Raw genomic sequence first — 20335 nt, 5'->3', positions numbered from 1 at the left:
TTTCTCCCATATGGAAGCATGTGAAAGAGTGCTCTTAGGATGAGAATGGTTAAAACGAATTACCACTGGCACGATAGTTGTTAACACTTGTATCAGTTTCTATCAGAATCAAAAGTCCTAGTGTAAAGTGGTCTTATAAAGCCATCCAAGCTGAAACCAGGGAAATTGAAAGGCAATGAATTAACTTATTTAATTGGCAAAAAATACATTTATCAGCTGGTTGATTTTTAGTATAATTCATGGAAATTAATTCTGAAATTTTCATTCTGTGACAGCTGATTGGGTGGCAAAAATGTAGGATTCCTGCTTTATGTTTGCATTGACAGGAACATTCCCATCCATTAAAAATAAAAACCTTGGACACTAATGTAATAGAAATGTGTGTGTGTTACCTGCTGTATTATGTCCCCTATCTGGGAAACACTGGCAGCACATAGTTAATCTCTTCAATTTCTGTTGAAATTATTTATATTTATATATATATATATATAAAAAATATAAGCCCACATGTTTTAAGTTTGGCTTTTTCATAAACATTTATCAAATGAGGTGCAACTTACTCTGCTGGGTATATTTCATGCTTTTCCATTTCCTAATCCTGGTCATGAAAACAGAATTAGTGCCTCAGAAAGTTTTGTGGAAAGAAAGCTGGTTGCTTGGATGGGCCATACAGCTGCCCTTAGCATGTGCAGGTGAAAATGTGTTGTTACTGAATTACTGAACTGTATTGTTATTCCTGTGTAATAGCCTGCCTACAAACTATAATAATAATGGCATATATCACAGTCTGTTCTCTGCAGCACTGAAGCTCCTCTGTTGAGGAAAAAAATCAAAGCAATCATCATTTCTCCTAAAATTGTCAGGTTTAGTTTCTATGTTCAGACCAATTTATTGTCTGGGTCTGATTTTTTCCATTATCCTGCATCTTCTATACAACTATGGTTTGCTGTCAGAAATGAGTAGTCCAATGATAAGACAAGGGAAAATCAAGCTTTCTGTCCCTGAGGTAAAGGAAATTATATATAGTTCAACTTTCTCAAGTGACAACATACATTAGGCTGTTAGTACAGACATTTGTATGTAGGCACAGATTAGTTGGTATTTTCTGATCACTTCCAGTAAAAAATCCTAAATCAGTGTTTACAGATGTGACAAGCTTTTTTCAGTGAGTTCTTCACATGTAACTTTTCTCTAAAAATCTCTGGAAATCTGCAGTCAGTGAAAGCTAAGCTGAGGGTCCACTATGAATCTTCTTAGACATCATTATTTTGCTTCATTCCTTTGGAGGTGTGTGTGGGTCCTGCTTAAGATGTACTCAACCAAATGTACATTCTGGTTGCTCCCATCTGGGCTCTGCATTAGTACCAGCTCCACTGTTAGCCTCTGAAGAGCACCTTAGCTATCTGTCTACTGGAAAAAAACAAAACCCAGAGTTGAAGATATGAGTGTGGGGATGGAAGAGATAGTTCTTTCCATTTATTAATTTATTTATTTGCATTATATTTTGTTTGCTTTTATGGTTTAGTTTTATTTTTTGGGGCAAGTTTCTTGCCATTTACCTTTGCATTTGCATTTCCTATTGATTGGCAATTTTTAAACTGTTTATTGTGTTCTTTTGTTTAGCTGTTCAAGAGCTAAAACAAAAGCCACCAGGCCCTGTGAGGGACACATTTGCATGCGGCAAGCGTTGCCCGAGGAAAAAGTAATTGCTAATGCATATTTATGTGGCACAAATTTGCCATTTGTTTATGCATAAAATTATCAATAGTGCAGGGCGGCCCAGCCGTAGAAAATGGTGACCTTTTTAGCTTAATAAATAGAAATCAGCTGTTATTGTGAAGAGATCAGCCATTTATTCTGTGTTGAGGGACACTGTCGGGAAAATGTAGATTGGTGCCGGCAATATCATTAAATGGAAGGCCAGTGACCCTTTCGGTATAGTCTATTATACTTTATCTAATAGGAGATAAATGACTCTGGTTGGCAAATAGATTAAAAAAAAGAAAAAAAAAAAGAGAGAGAGAAAAGAAAAAGATCTTCCCTCCAGACTTCTCTCATTGCTCAGCCATATGAACAGGTACATACTGAGGAGGTAATCTTGCACAAGCCAGCTGGTATTTTTTTAGCAGAAAAGTGAGTTTACAAACCAGCAAAACCCAACAAAAACAATCAAAAAAACCTAACCCCTAAGTCCACTCTGTTTATACTAGTTTTGACTGTTTCAGAGTGGGAAAAACAGCCAGAGCCAGCCTGTCATTCTTCCTAGTTCATGCTGTCAAGAGCAATGTTCTGAAAGGGTATGTACATGGATTGCATTTTGTCTTGTGAAATGAGAATGCATAGTTTGAAAGCAGAAGGTAGGGTCTTCTCTGAAGACAACAGGTTTTCAAGAACAGCTATGCCTTATTCGGGTTTTTTAAGAGTGGATAAGAAATTATACCCCAAGACAGTGAAGATTTCATCTGCAGAAGATTTAGCAACTGAGTTTTCTTAATGCTTCTCCACTGATTCACCTCAACCTTGATGGGCAGGTCTAAGACTTGAAGAGTTAAACCAACAGCCGCAAGCCTCAGGAAGTTCTTCTGAAAGTGAAAGTATATGCAGAACACCTCAGGTTTCTGTGTTTCTCCCATTCTCTGTAATGCACTGCACCGTGTATAAAGGGAAGCAGCTTTAACCACCTCACAGGTGAAATCTGGAGAGATGTGAGTCACAGTGACTGTAAATGGTTGAGTTTTCAGTGCACATTGTGTGGTGGGCTGGGTGTTTGGCTCTTGGGGGTTTTTTTGATTCCTGAGAAAGATCCAGCAGATGTTTGCCCTGGCAGTATTTTACTTTGCAAAGGCTGTGTTAGTTTTACCTGTATATCCACATTGGTTAGGTGAGATGAGATCCCACCCACCAGCACTGTGGGACTGCCCACCTTCAGAAGATGGTGCCTGGTCTCTGCCTATACTTTTCTCCCTTGTTCCTTCAGAATGTCCTGCTGTTATTCTGTGCTGGAAAAGGACTGTTCAGAGTAGTTTTGTGGCTTTGCTCCATTTCCTTCCTAAAAAACCTATCACAGACTAATGGCATCATCACAGAAAAGTTAACACAATGTTTGTCAGGGTGTGACGTCTTTCTGGTGGCCTCAGTAAAGAGGCAAAGGGTTGAACATGACAAAGAAACTTGCAGATTACATCAGCAGAAGCCTTTTTGAGCCAGGGTTTTCTGGGGACGATGATGTGCAGGTTGTGGTCAGACACAGGGCTTAGGCCTTACTGTTGATCTGTTTTCACCACTATTAAAATTCAGGGAAAGTGTTAGAAAAATAATAAAATACATACAATTTAGTTTAGGAAATCTTATACAGTATATGATGTATTACTGTCTATAATAATGTTGTAAAAGTCTTCATAAGAATATGTGCTGCAGTTTGAGACTTAATACCTACAACTTTCTCTCATGTTGGGACAGTTTTTGGAAAGTGTTTCTTTCCTCTTCTGTTTATGCTCTTCCATGTATTTAACTCCTATCTGTAGGGCTCCTGTCTGCTTCTGGCCCTTGCAGTCCTCCCAAATGGTGGTCCCCAAACCATATTGCTGTAGAAACAAAAATATTGTAGGACATGTTATGGAAATAGAAAGCCAAACAGCTAAAAGTTTAAATTTTCTGAGGTACCTCCTATGGAAACCATAGTTAAGGTGAACGTCTAATTGCAGAGTAGGATCTAGGTTTTTTTTCACAGAGCAACAGGTCCTTTTTTTTTCTGCTCCTGTCACTCCATTCAAGACCATAAGCTACGAACGACAATTTCTGAAGTCTCTATTAATGTTTATGGGTGGCCTCAATTTCTCCTTAATAAACAGTGGTAATTAGGTGGTATTTTACCTTTATAAACAGATTTTTATTTTTATTTCAACAAATTATTAAGCTTTGTTTATTCCAAGTAGATCTAATTTTTCCAAGGGATCTTCTGCCATACAGGTATCTCCAGCTCTGCTCCTGAAAAAAATCTTACACGTTTAAAGCTTGTGGCCGGTCATTAGTCTCAATTTTGCTTTTTCATTTTTAACAGTCATAAAAAAACCCTTTTGAAGTATGCTGCTTGACACCAACTAGAAATTTTTGTGTAGATAAAATTAAGAAGTAGAAAATGCTTAAATCTAATGTGTGGGAATAAACTGGAGGCCACGCTGTTGTAAACTAACCTGGATTCAGCTGAGATTCTAGATCTAAGCTATTATTATTGCTACTGTGACTGGTTTTACTACATATTTTTTGTTGTATCTGTGCCTGCCCAGGCCTGGTTGTGGAAGATCCTGTACTAAGTACAGAGAAATAGAAAGGAAGGCTTCTTCAAAAATCTGAAAATATCTAGGTTTATGGAAAATAGCAAAAGTTTCATAAAGAAGAGTTGGTTAAGAGAGGAGATAGGTCAGAGACAAGACAAGGATGAGCAACTTCTCTAATCAAAGTTTGTAGCAGAATGAGCAAAAGGAGTATTACTTTTTCCTTGAGTTCTGCTTATATGAAGAAGACAGGGAGTAGCATCCTGCTTGGTTCTAGGTTGCTGAGACAGACAAAAACATCCTGAGGAATAATTGTTTACTGTAAACAGGCATTACAGGTCTCTGTCCTGTGACTTGTCTTCATTATCCTGGAATCTCATTGTAAATAGGAGTGAATTGAGTGGGGTTTGCTCTTTCTTCAGCTTTTGGTGCATGTCTGCTGTATTAATAATGTGTTGGTTAGGGAAGGAAGATAAAGGACAAATTCTAGATTATGCTAGTTAGTTTGTGAATGTTTAATAGCATAACCAAGTAGAAAGAGTTAAGCATCTTTTATTTTCTGGTTCTTTGAGATGTTGGTAACCAGGCAGCTTGATAGGTCAAGATTTGCAGGATCTTTCTTTGTCAAATGAAATGTTGATGATTTATCCTCACTGAAGACTGACTTTTTCTCCTTTCTTCAGCATAGATTTATTTGAAAAACCCATAGAGATATTAATCTTTCTAAGAGCAGAAGTATATGTTTGAGAAACTTTTTATAGAGAACACATTTCTGTTTGCTCATCTGATTGCTAAAAAAAAATAACATAGGAAATTGAGGTTTATATTCACAGAGTTTGTCTGCGTGCAGAGCTCAGTATGAACCAGAGATGGTTGTCTTTTGAAACTTCATGCACCAGTCTGCTCTTGGTGGTAGTCTTATGTGCTGCCGCTTTTCACGGAGTGCTCTCAAAGCTGTAGGGCTGGCAAAGTAATTCCATCAAGTTAAACCAGTAGGGAAAGTTCTTGAGTTTATATATATTGAGATTACTTGTTTCAGAATTTGGTTGTATATGTATTTTGTAGTTTAAAAATAAAATAAATTCCTATTTTAATTTTGTTTCATACTACACATTATTTGCTTTAGCTAGACTAGATTGATATTAATGGAGTGTAACACAGCTTAGGGATGCAAAACCTGACTTAAAGGAGACTTTGGCTGATGTGATATCAGCATGTCATGTGACAGGTATGGTCTCAGGCTTGCTTATGTGTTTACATTTATGTGATCAAACTAAACAACAGTAGTACTAGAGATGTAATTATTTTTTATATCAAATCACTGCTTTGATGTGCACTTGACTGTCATCAAATTTATTTTCCTGGTTTTGCAATCAGGTAAACCAAGGCACAAAGTTAGTAATGAGGAACCTATGGCTAGGCTAGGTCACTGGGTTAAACAGCCCAGCTGTGCTCTTCCATGCAAGTGTCATGGGCATCTGCAGAGAGGTTTCGGCTTCTACCTCATGTGTCCTTCACATGTACACCTTGTGCCACAAAACACTTCTCCCCTTTCTGCTGAAGGCTTGGGGATAAAACAACAGCAGCCATAACTGGAACAGGTGCCCAGAGAGATTTGGGGTGCATCGCGCTCCTGAACTGCAAAGCATGAGGTAGGGCTTGGGAAGTCATGCTGTGTAATGTTAGTTATTGAAGTTCTGGGCTTTGTCACTCCATCACCAAGGCAGGAAGGTCAGGTGCAGTTCAGAGAACCTTGAGACGGGGGTCTAAATCATGGAGTAAATGTGGGAGTAGCCCTTCTACTCATGAGGTGACAGCTGAGAGCAGAGGCAAAGGCAGAGGACTTTGTGCTCCCAGTGCTGTACTTGCACCACTAACCAAGCTAAACGGGCTAATTCTGCAAGCAAGCTATGCTGGGGATATAAATAAATAATTGGCGAGTGTAGGTGAGCTCTTTAAATGCTCAAAAGAAACAGGAATATATAGTCATATCTTTCTCCTAGTTCAATCTTTGTATTGATTTATCATAAGAGGTGCCATTTTAGTTCTAATAATGTCTACTTTTTTTTTTTTTTCCTTGGTATTGCCTATTTCTATGACAGTTTTTCCATGTGATGTATTTTGGGTCACACATTAATTTACACCAGCCTCTGTTCTGCAAAAAAGAATTCATGAACTAAATAAGATGGAACAGGGAGGGGGATGTCTAGCAGAGCCCAGGCTTTTGTTTCATGTTTTGAATGTATTTTCTTTTTAAAATCAAATTGTTGATATGCATTTGCTTTTATTTTTTCTAGCCTTCCGCTTGCTGATGACCACGTTCCTGTTTGATCCTCTTTACAAGCTTCTGAAGATAGAAAATAACCCCAACTCCTCTGCATTGGGTAGGAAAACAAAACGACATAAAAACATAAGGCAATTACTCTGGAGGGCTAGCAATATGGAAGTGTGTGGTATGAAGGAAGAGGCTGTGGAGAAAAAGGAGAAAGTTGTTAGGTTACCACAAATGACATTAGTGTACACAATATTTCTCACCCACTCTTTTGGACTGGGGAGGAGGGGGAGGAGTATGCATATCAACAAGTAAATACTGATGGTATCCAGCATGTGTATTGCCAGTGTGAATGTCTATACTTTCTGTTACTCATTCAAGCTGCTTTGCAATTCTATTTTAATCTAACACTCCCAAAAAGGTAACTTAAGCCCCCACCCCCCAATCTTTTTGTGTGTGTTTTTGGTTTGTTGTTTGTTTGTTTGTTTTGTTTGGGTTGGTTTTTTTTGGAGGGGAGGGGGTATTATTTACATTTATTTATTAATTTATATATATATTTTATATTATTCTTTTTTTGTTTTTCTTTTGGGTTTTACTGGCAAGATAGTCTTTCCTAAATTGCTATCAACTTAGCGATATATGTGTAATTTTTTAGTAGTATTGGTGTGTAAGTATATGTATCCCAAGTACTACATTCTTACATATACTTTTTAAAATGACCTTTTCTTGGAGTTAGAGGGAGTGGGTGGGGAACAATCCGAGTAAGTGTTGTGGTGGGCCTGACACGACACTTGGATAGGGGTAGTCCCACTCTTCATGTGTCTGCTTGATCCTATAGTAGTTTTTGGGCTTAACCTGACAGACATGAATAGTAAATGTTTGCTAAATTCAGGTGTCAAACACAAGCACGTCCTTTTGGGTTTTTATCTGGTTATTGTGGACTTTAGAAACTAGAGCTAAATATGTCAAATGCTGTTGAGTGTGATGAGTTTGTCCTAGAGTTAGGCTTCACCTAGTTTGACCAGGTTGCTGTCATAGTCATGTGTTCTGTTATTATAATTAGTGCCTTTGCAAAGGGAGAGGCAATTGCTACCACATCAGGATTAGAAATGCAGCCATGGTGACAGGTAACACTTGTGTCCAGTTTTCATAGGTGGAAACGAGGAAAAGGTTTGGAAGGCAGTACAGGGCTGGAGCTAATGTAAGGTAGGATTTAGGGCCAACTCTTAGTTGAAATCCTGGGGCAGTCATATTGATTTCAGTATGTATGATTTTGTCCACATGCAAAGGGCTATTCTACTGTTCTTGTTGGGACAAAATTTCTAGTTAAGTTTGAATGCAGGATTACATGATTGATTGATAATATGTTGGTGTAAACCAGTGCTTTTCTGCTTTGTAGTGAGGCCTTAGACATTCATATGAGATGACAGTCAAAGTCATGATATTTTAAAATTATTGATTCATAAACAAAAAAGTTTTATGATTCACTTTTCTCTAACTGCCACAAGTCAGTTGTGACATTCTTGTATTTTTTCCTCTTCTAAGTAAGCTTATCAAAGAAAAAAATCACTAATTTACCAGCCAGTGCTCAATAATCAAGGAAGTGAAACTTCTGATTTAGAGGAAATAAAGAAATAGTTTGCTGAGTTTCTGAATGTTTTTTCAATAATAAAAGCTAACCATCTACGGGACAACTGATGATTTTTTTCCTTTTTTTTTCTTTTTTCTTTTTTAAATGGCTATTATTTTAAAGGTTTTCATTCTGAGAGGGGTCACTAGCCTTTGAGAATTGAGCCATGTTGTTGACAAATCTGTCCTCTAAATTGAACAGCATTAATTAGAACTTTGTGCTGCAGTTCTTACTTTTTAATGTGGGTGGTGGTATCAACAAAAATGTCTAATGTATTTGATTGAAGATGATTTTAAAAGGTCTGCCACCTGTAGATAAAAATGTGCATTACTACACATGGTAATTATCAAGACTGGAGGCCGTGACATGATCCATTGACCTTTTGAAATCAAAACACTTACTGTAAAGAAAAAAAGATGCCCATTTCTCCATCTATGTTAATATAGGATGTCTGGATATTCAACTATATCAATACACTGTTATATATCTAGCGGAGAAAAAAAGATACTTTTGATTACTTTAGACCCAAGTTTCCCATCTTCTGTACGGGCTTGTAAAGCTCTTGCTATTTTTGTAAGTGTTGAGGGATCTTTTTTTGATCTAATGAAATAGATTGCTAAAAATATTCAGGTGTCTGAGACAGCAGCAAAACATCTCTGAGCCACCCTACCAAAATAAACTAGTTCTGTGCGAGCAGGATGAAAAAGAAAGTGCATAGGGAAAAGATGTCAGCTTCAGGCTTTCTAGAAGGGCATTTGCTATAAGGGAGGGGAGCAATAACACAGCAACTATCATTGTAAAAATTATGAAAAGCACTTTGATGCTCCTTTTTAAAGTCAGTTCACTAAACGGGGGCCAAAGCAAAAGACTGAAAGGCAACTTGTAGTTTGCCATTAACATCCTCAGCCCTTTGCTGTTATTTGCAGTCGAGAACGAGTGCTTCTGCATACAGTAATGGTGAGAAAAACTAAAGGGAAATAAAGGATACAAATGAAATATTTTCTGTTTTCATATGAGTATTTGGAACACCAAGCCAGCGAAGAAGCAGCAATTTTAGCTAAGCTAATGTAATAGAAGACCATTGCACCCAAACTGTCTCAGCAGAACTTCCTGCATAATTAGATTGTAAATCTCCTCAACTGAGGAGGTTTTGCCCAGGGTCAGATTGTCTAAGTAATAATCCATTCTACATAAATTAGAAGATTTGAACTGCTGGGATACATTATTACATTAGTTTTGGGTTTTTTATTTCTAATATAACTAAGGAGAACAACAGCAACAGTTATTTTTTTCTTCTTTTTTATTTTGTTATGTCTCTTCAGCTTTTGATTACCTCAGAAGGCCTTTCCTGTAGGTTTTTGGATTTTTTCCTGAGCAGTGATTATGAAGTTGCCATATAGGCAAATTAATACATTTTTTATATACTTTAGAAAGTGATACCGCAGAATCCTTTGGCCACTGAGTTCTGTGATATCACTTCCTCAGAGAAGCATTTAGCCAGAGGTGCTGCTCTTCTTTGTGCTGAAGTTTTACCTTCCACTATGACCCCCTTGTTCTGCAAAGAATAGAATTGCCATTCAGGGTAAGAATTAATGGATGAAAATTTACTAACAACTACTTTACAGTAAACAAACTTCATGGTTTTCAATTCAATTATTTTGTTTGAGAAAAAGAAGACTGCAGGTACTTGACATGCATATACAGCTATTTATAAAAGTGACAGGTAAATCCTGAGGTCATTATTTGGGAAAAAAAAATTCCTATTGAAACTTCAGTATTTAATCTGCTCGAAGGAAGCAGAGTTCACAGTGTAGCACGGATTAATTCGTATGGACTTGTTAGTGATTTTTATTTGTTTGTTTTACATATGACTTCTACCATGAAATGGAGTAGTGGCCAACTTTTCAGGAGAGCCTTTTGGAGTTACGGTTTTTGAACTTCAGACTCAGGGTGTCTGTGTATACTCTGTTGGTGCTAAAAACTAGAGATAAGAGAACTTGTGGAAGTGCTCACAATGGTGTGAACTCCCAGTTCTTGAAGCTGCTTGGAGCATGCACCAACTCCACAGTCTCCTTTAGATGCATGTATTATGAATCTAGACCTGCTCAGTGGCAGTGACTGATGGTAGGATGGCAAAACCAACTTAATCTACCTCCCTGAAGGGTTGTCTTTTTGTTGTTTGTTGTATGTGCAACTGTGGGGAAAAAGGTAATATGAGCAAAAGGTTGGCTTCTGTCCTTACTGATGTCTTTAAATATCTCTGTTTTTACTGAAAGTTCATGCATAATATTACAATAGTTTCCTTCTTCTATTTCAAAATAATGATCTGAGGTGGGGGAGGTGCTGAACTGCCCATTTCCCATCTGCTTCCTTTGATCAGGGGTAAAAAAAAAATTAAAAATGTAATAGATAATGCTGTATTTTCAAATACCAGAGTAGTTTGATTACTTGATTCCAGTTCTGTGAGCTCAGGTGTCTGGTGGGTCTATGGTCAGCCTACTCTGCAGAGCACTGACAAGGGAGAAGCATAAGTTTTGGTGCACTTCAGTGCTCTCAGAGGTCCTGGAAATGGGTGTTCTTCCAGATGCAAGGATTGTGGTTGCCCATCTTTCAACAGCTGTGCAAGGAGCAGACTTTGTTATACTTCTTAATTTTTCTCTATTGCTATGAGATACAAATGGATGTGAAGAAAGGAATAAGACTTTAGAAGACATGAAAAAAATAATGAAGATCTGTGAAAGCCCTTTGAAAGTGGTATTTTGGGAAAACACCAAAGCATTCAGGTTGCCCTTGGAAACATACAAGAGCACTGGAAGTCAGGAAATAAAACATTGTATTTTGCTTCCACTTAAAATCCAGACTTGCTCTCATTACTTCCATTATAATCCTTATAAAATTAATTTTACATCTTTAAATTGTCATTATTATTATTAAACAGTAAGTAGCTGTGTCTTTTCTCAGGAACATTAGATATAAGGAAAATCAGAAATCAGACCTCAAGACTACTTTTGAGGCAGAAATAATCCAACCATTATTTCTGGTGTAAAAGGTTTGCAAATAGCATAATTTGCCTAGAAGCTGTTTTCCAACCTAATAACTCCTGGAATAATGATCTAAAACTGTTTCGAAGAGGATTAAGACCCACATAACTATTAGGAAGTATAAGTTTCTGAAAAAGCTTCTTTCTGATTGGCAAATAGGTGAATTTTGATTTAGGTTAAAGCTGCTTGCTTAGGAGAATCCGTTTCAATCTCTCTGAAGTCAAAAGTGTTGAAGTAATCCTCTGAAGAAGGATTGTCTGAGGGTTTATTTTTCTTTATATATAATATATGCATATATCTAGATATTACTTATTGCTATAATGACCTCAAAAGATGGCCATTTAACTGAGTTTTTAATCAATTCGGGAAGATTTTTTTTAATATTTTGCTTTAGTTTGCCTTGGGCAAAAAAATGTTCAAAATGAGCTGAGACTGCAGCTGAACACTTAGCTTGTTGGTTAATCATCACTTGAACACTCTTCATTGGAGAGACTGTGGCACAGAGAATTTATCATCTCTAATGATATTGGTGTGTTTTTAAGGTTGTGCTCATGTTGTATGCACTTTGTTCTTGTTAATTGCTTTTTTTAGCTAGTGTGATCTGAAAAAGGGAGAGCGGAGAAAATGGGCTCAGGATTATTTGGGAATATGCACTGTACAGGGGTCAGGTATTAGAGGTTAGAGAAATACAAGGATTTGCAGCTGAATCTGTTTGAAAAAGAACTGCTTGCTGAGTTGCACTTTTACGTTGGCAAAACTTCCCAACTGTGCATCAAAATATTGGTGACAGAAGTTCATTCCAGAAAGCGTGTGAATTCATATTCACTGAAATGGCTGTTAACTGTTGACCACCTATTGTCTTTCACTTCTTGAGTTAACTGGAGCTAAAGCAGTAGCTTCTGGCTGAATCCCAGAAATGTCTCAGCAGATCACACCAAGAACCAGAAATCAGCAGTGAGTTCAGCCAACTTTATCCTAGGGTGCCTTCATTGACAGCAATCAGGATTGGTTTACATTTGTCCCAAGAGCATACTTGTGTAAGAGTGTGAAATAAACATCTGGCATAAGCAATGTAAAATAGAGTTACTTGTTTTATTTACCTAAGGAACTAGTATCGCCATTCAGGAATTTGTAATAATATGCATATGCTGAAGTAAATCTGGCCTTTAGATAAGTTTGGCCTTGTGTGCAATTTAAAGGTTGTTTAGCAGATCTTCTCACTAATAAGGTAACAGTAAGTTTTGACTCTCAGCTAAGTTGTTACAGAACACAGGACCAGTTCTGTGGGGCACTGAAATCCCTCTTTAAAAAATGCAACTGAACTGAGCCTTGTTCTGAAAACAATCACTCTTAAGTTTTGCAGTGGTTGACTGTAGTCACAATAGCGAAAGGTAAAGGAGTGTTTGCTGATCAGATCTATGGCCAAATTTTGATTTGTGATGCAGAATGAAGAGTGCCAAAAATCTGATGCATATGCTTATGAAAGATTTTTCTGATTCTATATGTACTATAAATACATTCCACATGGCTTTATACAAAGCTCTCTGTTATTTGAGTAAATCACATGCTACTAAGCCAGATTCAAAGAAGGTGAAGCTTTGAATAAAATTCTTCAACATTTTATAACTTTGAAACACCATTTTAGAGTATACTTGTTTCATTAATTTGTGGCTTTCACTGTCTCAGTTGGGTAAGCATTGAAAAGATAGGCAAATTTTTAATGGAAAAAATATTTTCTAAAAGTTCATAGAATCATGGAATGCCAATTTGGAAGGGACCTCAGGGATCATCTGGTCCAACCTTTCTAGGTACTACTACAGTTTATATGAGAGATCGCAGCACCCTGTCAAGCTGAGACTTAAAACTGTCCAGTGGGGTGGAATCTACCACTTCCCTTGGGAGGCTATTCCAGTGTTTGACTGTCCTCATAGTGAAAAATTTACCTCTTGTGTCCAACTGAAATCTATCCAGGATCAACTTGTGCCCATCACCCCTTGTCTTTTCCATGTGACTCCTTGTAAATGGGGAGTCTCCATCTTTTTGGTAGCCACCCTTTAAGTACTGGAACACAGTAATAATGTCTCCCCAAAGCCTTCTTTTCTCAAGGCTGAAGAAACCCAGTTTTCTGAGCCTCTCCTTATATGGCAGGTCCTCCAGTTCTCTGATCATCCTTGTGAACCTTCTCTGGACCCTCTCCTGGCTATCTGTTCTATAAATTCAAGGTTTTCTCTTCTCCCTTGCCTGTCTTTACGAAACAGCCTATTGCCATCTATCATGATCCTCCAGCCATGTGAATCATCCCAACATGTTTCAGTTATTCCTATGATACAACTATCTGACTAGGCACAGAGCTCCAGTTCTTCCTGTTTATTTCCCAGGCTGCATGTGTTAGTATACATACACTTCAGGAGGCTGATCTTTTGGTTCTTATTTAGGGAGATAGCTGAGACACATTTTACACTACTCTGGTTGGTCTGGTTTATTCTCCAATTGGTTGTAGTGGTGATGGTTGCCTGATCACTGCCATTTTGATTCCCTCCCACCCAGGTCCTTCAGCTTAAAGCCCACATCACAAAGTTGGCCAGCCTGTTGCCAAAGATTCCCTTGCCTCTCTTAGGAGGATTCCAACTCTTCCCAGCTGGTTGTAGTCCTCATAGAAGGTCCCTTGTGGTGACACCAGCCATGTAGCCAGAAGTTGATCTGCATTATGTGTCTGTTCCTGATTGCCCCCAATCCTTGAACTGGTAACATTGAAGAAAAGATAACTTCAGGACCCTAACTCTTAACTTTCTCCCCTACAGCCTTATAGTCTTTCTTGATTCTGCCTACATTTGGTCTTACGTTGTTGTTCATGCCCACATGAAAGAGTAATAGGGGATGGTAGTCCGTGGTCTTGAGAAGTTGTGGCACCATCTCAGCAACATCGTGGACCTTAGCTCCAGGAAGTCAGCATACCTCACATGACTCCCTGTCAGGTCAGCAGATGGGCACTTCAGTGCCCTTTAATAGGGAGTCTTCCACTACGAGCACACGTCCTTTCTTTTTGCAGTATCTGCCACGTGCTGTTGGTTCTGCTGCACCTTGTGGGCCTTGCTTGTGGGTGTCTACTGTTGTTAAAACTTCAAATCCGGTTTTAGTTGTGATGCTGGATGGTGGAGACTGTGGTGGAAATCTGAGTGTATGGGACACCATGGTCCAAGGTGCTTCATCTTCAGTGGCGTCTGTGGTTTTGTTGCACTTCAGCTAGCAGACAGAAGAAGGTTTCTTTTATTTTTGGTATTCTAGTTTTGATTTAAAACCATAATATGTAGCTTTATTTAAACTATCTTGTTTAAGGAATACTGTTGCTGAAGATATTATTTGATGTGACTGGGTTTGGCAAGACTGCTTGCCTGATGTAAATATGAGTCTTTCTGAGATTTCAGAGGGAAAAAATCAAATAAATCTGTGCTTTCTCCACTGTGATTGTGCAGTATTGTCTTCCCAAGGCCCCAGGCAGTTTTGTTTGGTGGCCAGAGAGCTCCTTGTAGTGTCCCCAAGCAGCAGTGGAATGAAGTCTGGCTGTGGCTGGGTTGGTTTCCCTTTTTTATATAAAAAGTTATAATTTCAGCATTATAATTAAGAGGACAAGAAGAGAAGGTGGATTAGATGCAGAAGTAAAGCAAAGAGTAAACTAAGAGTAGAACTGCAGAGATACTTTCCCTGCTGCTGCAACAGATTGCTCTAGTTTCTCTCCCTTTTTTTATAAAACCAGCACTATATAGTCAGGCCTCAGAGTAAAATGACATTAAGAATGAACACTTCGCCCCACCCTGCAGCAGCTAGATGTTTCCAATGGCAAGTGCAGTTTTGTTCTCAAGATTGGTGGTACAAATACAGTATCGTCCCACTCAGTTGCTTTGTGCCTTGCTTGTAGACTCAGAATTATGCCTTCTTATTGTACCTGTTCCACATATGTGAGCTTTTATGCTTTCTAGCATTGCAAGTCTGGGAGAGTAAACTGTCCTACTCCCTGCCATGCATTGTCTGCGCATCTGCCAGGTAAACACCAAGTATTAAGGCAGCTTATGGTTGTTGCTTATACTGGTGTAACTGTGGTGGAGGTTACTGGGTTTGGGAATTGACAATTTTGGGACATTTGCAGTGCATAATATCTTCAGGGGAGTGTATTGGGGGTGTCTCATGGGCACACTGAGAACAAAGCTGGGCTTTGGGGTCTCATACCAGGTACTCATCAGCCACAGTCATAGCAAGTGCTCTGCATCCCTTTCCTCAGGTATGAGGGGAAAGGGAGCATCAAAGAATACTGACATCCTACAGATACTTTTTTATGAACCTCCACAAACTTAAATGAAAGATGTAAAATGTGAAGATAATTTTATAAACAGGCCAGTATTCTGTGGCTTTCTCTTCTGAGTTGTTCACAGGACAATGTCTTGACTGACAGCTGGGGAGTGTTGGGTCCCTACCCTTGGAAAATTAGGCTTCCTTGCAGCATCTCGGGTGGGGTGCCCCAGGCTGAAGCACCTGAAGACTCCAGCTGCTCCTGTGTCATCAGATGGGAGCCCTCATAAGGAAAAAGGAAACTGGGAGTCCAGCACCTGGAAGTTGAGAGATGGGAAGCAAAAGGCTTCAGATTTCTGTGCCTTTGAAAGGGTTAATGCTGAGGTGCTCTATTGTATTAATGATGGTTGTCTCTTCACAGAGCCCGTTGGGCTCTTTCAGGGCCCTCTCAAAACAATGAGTGCAGTGAGGCTGTTCTGTCTAATTACTCCAAGACAGGGATGCTAAAGAGGAATTAATGACAGTTGACAAGTGCAATTAATAATTATAGCAAAGCTGGGAGTCATGCAGCAGGCAGATGACAATAACAGGGTAACTGTACATGACAGCTTTCATTCGTTCTTCCCCTCCCCACCCGCTTCTTCTTTCTTTTACCCTTTCATGTGAGCTGCTGCATGCAGCCAGGCTGCACCGTGTGCACACAAGGAATGAGAAGGCACTGAGATCTAGTCACTTAGGTTTCTCCCATTTCCGGCCTGTCCACCCCCCCTCCCCAATCTCTCCCTCCTAAAAAAATATTATTTATTTTTTTAAAATTGAAATTTAAAAATTACCAACAGGACCAACTAGCAGCACAGGCTTCTGTTAGCTTTCATGGTCAGGTGTTGACAAGACTACTTAAAATTCATGTTGGGAGATTGGAAGGAGAAGGGGACTGGGAAAGGCAGCAGCAAGCTGGAGTTGAAGTGGGATTTCCATATCAAAGGCCAGGCCTTTGGCTCTGAATGGTAATTAAAGTACCCAGATTTCATCTCCTTGGTCAGCTCATGAAAAGGAAAAAAAAATTAGAGAGAGGATTTTTTCACTCCCTTTAGACTACAGTACAGCAAGCAGTAAATTAAATGAAAGTTGAGCTAAAAGGTGCCTAACGCTTCAATCTTTTGCATCTAATAGAATCTATGATGTTTTTAAAGCTTTTATTCAGTTCACATCTTCATCTTGCTGTGATTATAAAGGATATCATGTCTGCTTACATTTATTGGGCACACATCTTGGCCTTCCCAGGGTTGTAAAGGGGTTTCACTTTGCATTATGTTGCTGTTGTGTTACGGCCTTTTGGTTTAAAAAAAAAAAAAAAGAAGGAGGGGGAGAGAGAGCAAAAAGGAAGAAAAAAGGCACATTTCTGTGTAATTTTTAGCTGGTTATTGTAGGAACCACTAACAGTGAGAACCAAATAAATGCAAATTTAGTGAGGCTTTGGGAACTAGTAATGAGATACAACAGCCCTTCACCTTGTGGGTGCTGATTCAAACCTAGACCATGGCACTATTGAAAATGGCTACAAACCAGCAGTCACGTGGCAGTAAATGTGCAAAGTTTTGTCACTTTGGTCCAGTTCCTAGTGGATGCGTAGTGATGAAATGAAAGCCCTGGTTGCATTTGCTATTACTCCCTCTTCAGGGACAATGACTGCGTGCTCTCTGGATTTCCTGCCCTTGGCATATGTCACGTTCAAGTCAGAGTTATGCTGTAGTGTGTGGAATCTTGCCTCGAGCTCCTCCTTGGCTGTCCTGGTTCCAGGTCTTCTATAGATGTGCTGAGGTCTCCAGTTTCTGGAGCTATAGGTCTGGCCTTTCAGCAGCAGCGAGTGAACACCCAAAGCCTGTCTCACCAACACCATTGGTGTCCTTATGTGCCCTGCAGTTTCTTTTTAGACCTGAGTGGGTCTAGCAGTTTCTTAACACCTTAGGCTCCTGCCTTTGGGTTTGCACCTCAGTAAATCTGTGGTTATACCCTCTTTGGCTGAATTCTCTGAAGGAAAAAGTAGTTTAGCTCTTTTCATTTCAGCTAGGAAAGACTGGAACCCTAAATCTCAGAGCCTCACATACATGACTAAAAGTGACTGGGCTGTGTCTCTTTGATCTTGGGACTGAGTTGGAACCTGCTACAGGTCACAGATTATCTCTCCTGACCCCATGGGATGCTGGGTCAGTTCCTTGAGCTGAAACCCTTAAGTCTAGATGTTGTGGTGTGTTTTCCTGTAATTACATCTCTGCTATAGCAACTGTGTGCCTTTTGACATAGCCATTTTGGTATGAGGCATTATAGATGGGGGCAGTGCTGGTGGAGTCTCATTTGTAGGAGTACAGATTCTGTGATGGAAGGAGTAAGAAGAGCTCCTTGAAACAAAATATGGAAGAGTTAGGGTAAAAATTTAAAATGGGGGGGGGGAGGCGAATTATTGTTGCTGTAGCAAATAACAAAGACTTTTAAATGAGAAACACTAAATATTCACTGAACACAAAACCAGCCTGAACATCAGAGATTTTTAAATCTAGATGTGTATTCTAAATGCGGAGGTTATTTTTCTTCCTCCCCTTCTTCCTCTTTCTTTCTCTTCCTTTCTTGCTCCCTCTCTAACGTGCACTCTCCTTTTTTCCCCTTTCAGCTCAAGTGCATCATTTTCTGCTATTGTGTTTAAAAAACTCTGCTGCAGGGGCACTGAAATGAATAAAAATGTAATCCTCAATGTGCCCATTGTGCGCTCTCATTTGTTTTTGCTGTATCGATTTATCAGCGGAGGGAAATTACTCGCTGGAAGAGAGGATGCCAGTCAGAATGACATTTATTTCATAGTACAAGGAGGCTCTCCAGCGTGTTTCCATGTAGCCCAGATATTGGAGCTGTAAAAGGGCTTGTAACAAGGTTTAGTGCTACGATTAGATCATGTGGAGCACCTTGCTTTCATAACAACAGGCACTTGGATGGAGCCAAGGCCTCAGGTTATGGTCAACTTTTTCTTTTTAATTCCTTTTTCCTTAACATGGAGTATTTGGCTTGCACTCCAAAATATGTTTGTTCAAAACTCAACCATGCAAACTTGTGAAATCTCATTTGGTGCTTATAAGTGTCTTGAGCTTTCATGTCACTGAGTTAAGAGGAGAAAAAAGATAAAATATTTACCTGTTAATATTTTTAGCTTTTTGTTTCCTTGCATTTCTAGTGAAATCACCCCATGATTTTAATCTACCAAAGCAAACCTTTTCCTTCAGTGATGGTAAGCTACACTTGCTCAGGGTTAATAATTACCTGCAAAAAGGAAGCATATTCTTTACCAAAAACCTGTAATAACTATATATGTGTTGCAAATAAAGGTGGAATTGAGGAGGCAGAATCCTGGCCCTGGGGTTAATGTTTGGCTGCTGTTGCTGGGTCGTTTGCTCTGAGGGCTTTGCTGTGCCAACTGATGTCCAGTGTCTGTCAAGCTCAGCAGCCCCTTTTCAACATTGTCCAAGGTGACATGGTTCAAAGGAAGATCCCTAAACTCCAGACTAAGTCTTCCTGCATGGGGACTCCTCTTTAGCAGGTAGATGTTGATTTACTCTACACAGGATGTTATATTCCTTCAGAAATGTCCTGTCAGGAAGCATTCTTAAAATTCTTGATGTATTTACAGGTACTTAAGAACCTGCACCTGAAAGTAACTTTCTGAATTGTCAAGCTGTTCCCTCTGACATGGATATTGATACCATATAACCTTCATTAATTTAATGTGATTTTATTTATTATCACAGATATTAAGTTACTGCTGATTTCTGTACATCTATAGTTATCCCTCTTTGATTGATCTGGTCATGATATAGTGTCATCATATAACAGGGAGCTTTGGGGGTGAAACCTGCCCTGTGTAGGAGCACAAATGCTGGCAGGGAGCCCACCACCTCTGACCATTGCAAGGATGTGGGGAAATAGGCAATAGGAGGTAAGGGAAGTTAGGTCTGTGCTGAAGATTGCTTGATGCTTTCCATCAAAAACTCTCTTTTCATCTGTTTATATCTTTGCCAAATGATTTCAGCTTTGGCTGATATTTTCCATTTTGGGTGTTTGCCTCAGACATTTAAAAAAAATAAATTTTAAATACTTTTTCGGCCAAAATGGCTCAGCTGTCCCCAAGCTAAGAGAAAAAAATAAGTTGTTTTGCTTTCATTAAAAATATTCTTTGCAGTGTCTTGATGGAAAGCTCATCTTCCTAGTCACAAGCCTCTGAAATCTAAATTACTTGCATCTACTAGTAAATTTATTGAGTGTTAAAACTAAGCAGATTTAACAAATACGTGGAGTTCCTTGGGTTCCTTGGAACTGTGAACCTACTGGCCCACATCTCTTGCTGCCTTTCTTTTTGGGATGGTGGCTGGGAAGTACTGGTTAAGGTGAACTTAACCAGAGCTAGTTAGCCCATCTGCCTACATCACTCTTTCTGTTTTAAGCAGGGGATAATGCCATTTCTGCAGCTGTATCCAGTTGAGCTATAGCTCAGGCTGCATTTGAGCCATAGAGTTAGCTGAACATCTTGCTAGCTAAGCTTGACCTAAATTGAACTGTTCCTTTCTAGTCTAGATGAGGTGTATTACTCCTAAAGTTCAGGTCAGAAAGAAAGAGAGACCAAAATGGGGAAGTAAAATTGAGTTAAGTGCCTGGCAGAAACAGAGGACAACACTATTGCTTTTGGTAAAGTTGGGAGGAGGCATTTGAATTGGTCTGATGGCACTTGTCACAGCAGTGGGAGCGTGGCTCTTCCCTGAACTGGCAGATGCCTATTATTTGTTCCAGACAT

At 39.1% G+C, this 20335-nt stretch overlaps 1 protein-coding gene across 3 annotated transcripts in view; it reads left to right on the top strand.

Moving 5' to 3' along the window:
- The window catches only part of SOX5 (SRY-box transcription factor 5), a 631122-nt gene that overhangs the window by 138244 nt on the left and 472543 nt on the right, over positions 1 to 20335 (top strand). For all 3 annotated transcript variants that reach the window (XM_051632715.1, XM_051632706.1, XM_051632698.1), the window contains exon 2: positions 6572 to 6658. The gene's annotated coding sequence lies outside the window, so the exon portion shown is untranslated. The remainder of the gene's footprint in view (positions 1 to 6571; positions 6659 to 20335) is intronic.

This window comes from Apus apus, chromosome 1 (assembly GCF_020740795.1).
Source record: "Apus apus isolate bApuApu2 chromosome 1, bApuApu2.pri.cur, whole genome shotgun sequence".
In the NCBI taxonomy this organism is placed as follows: Eukaryota; Metazoa; Chordata; class Aves; order Apodiformes; family Apodidae; genus Apus; species Apus apus.
This window is presented reverse-complemented; position numbering and strand designations above follow the sequence as displayed.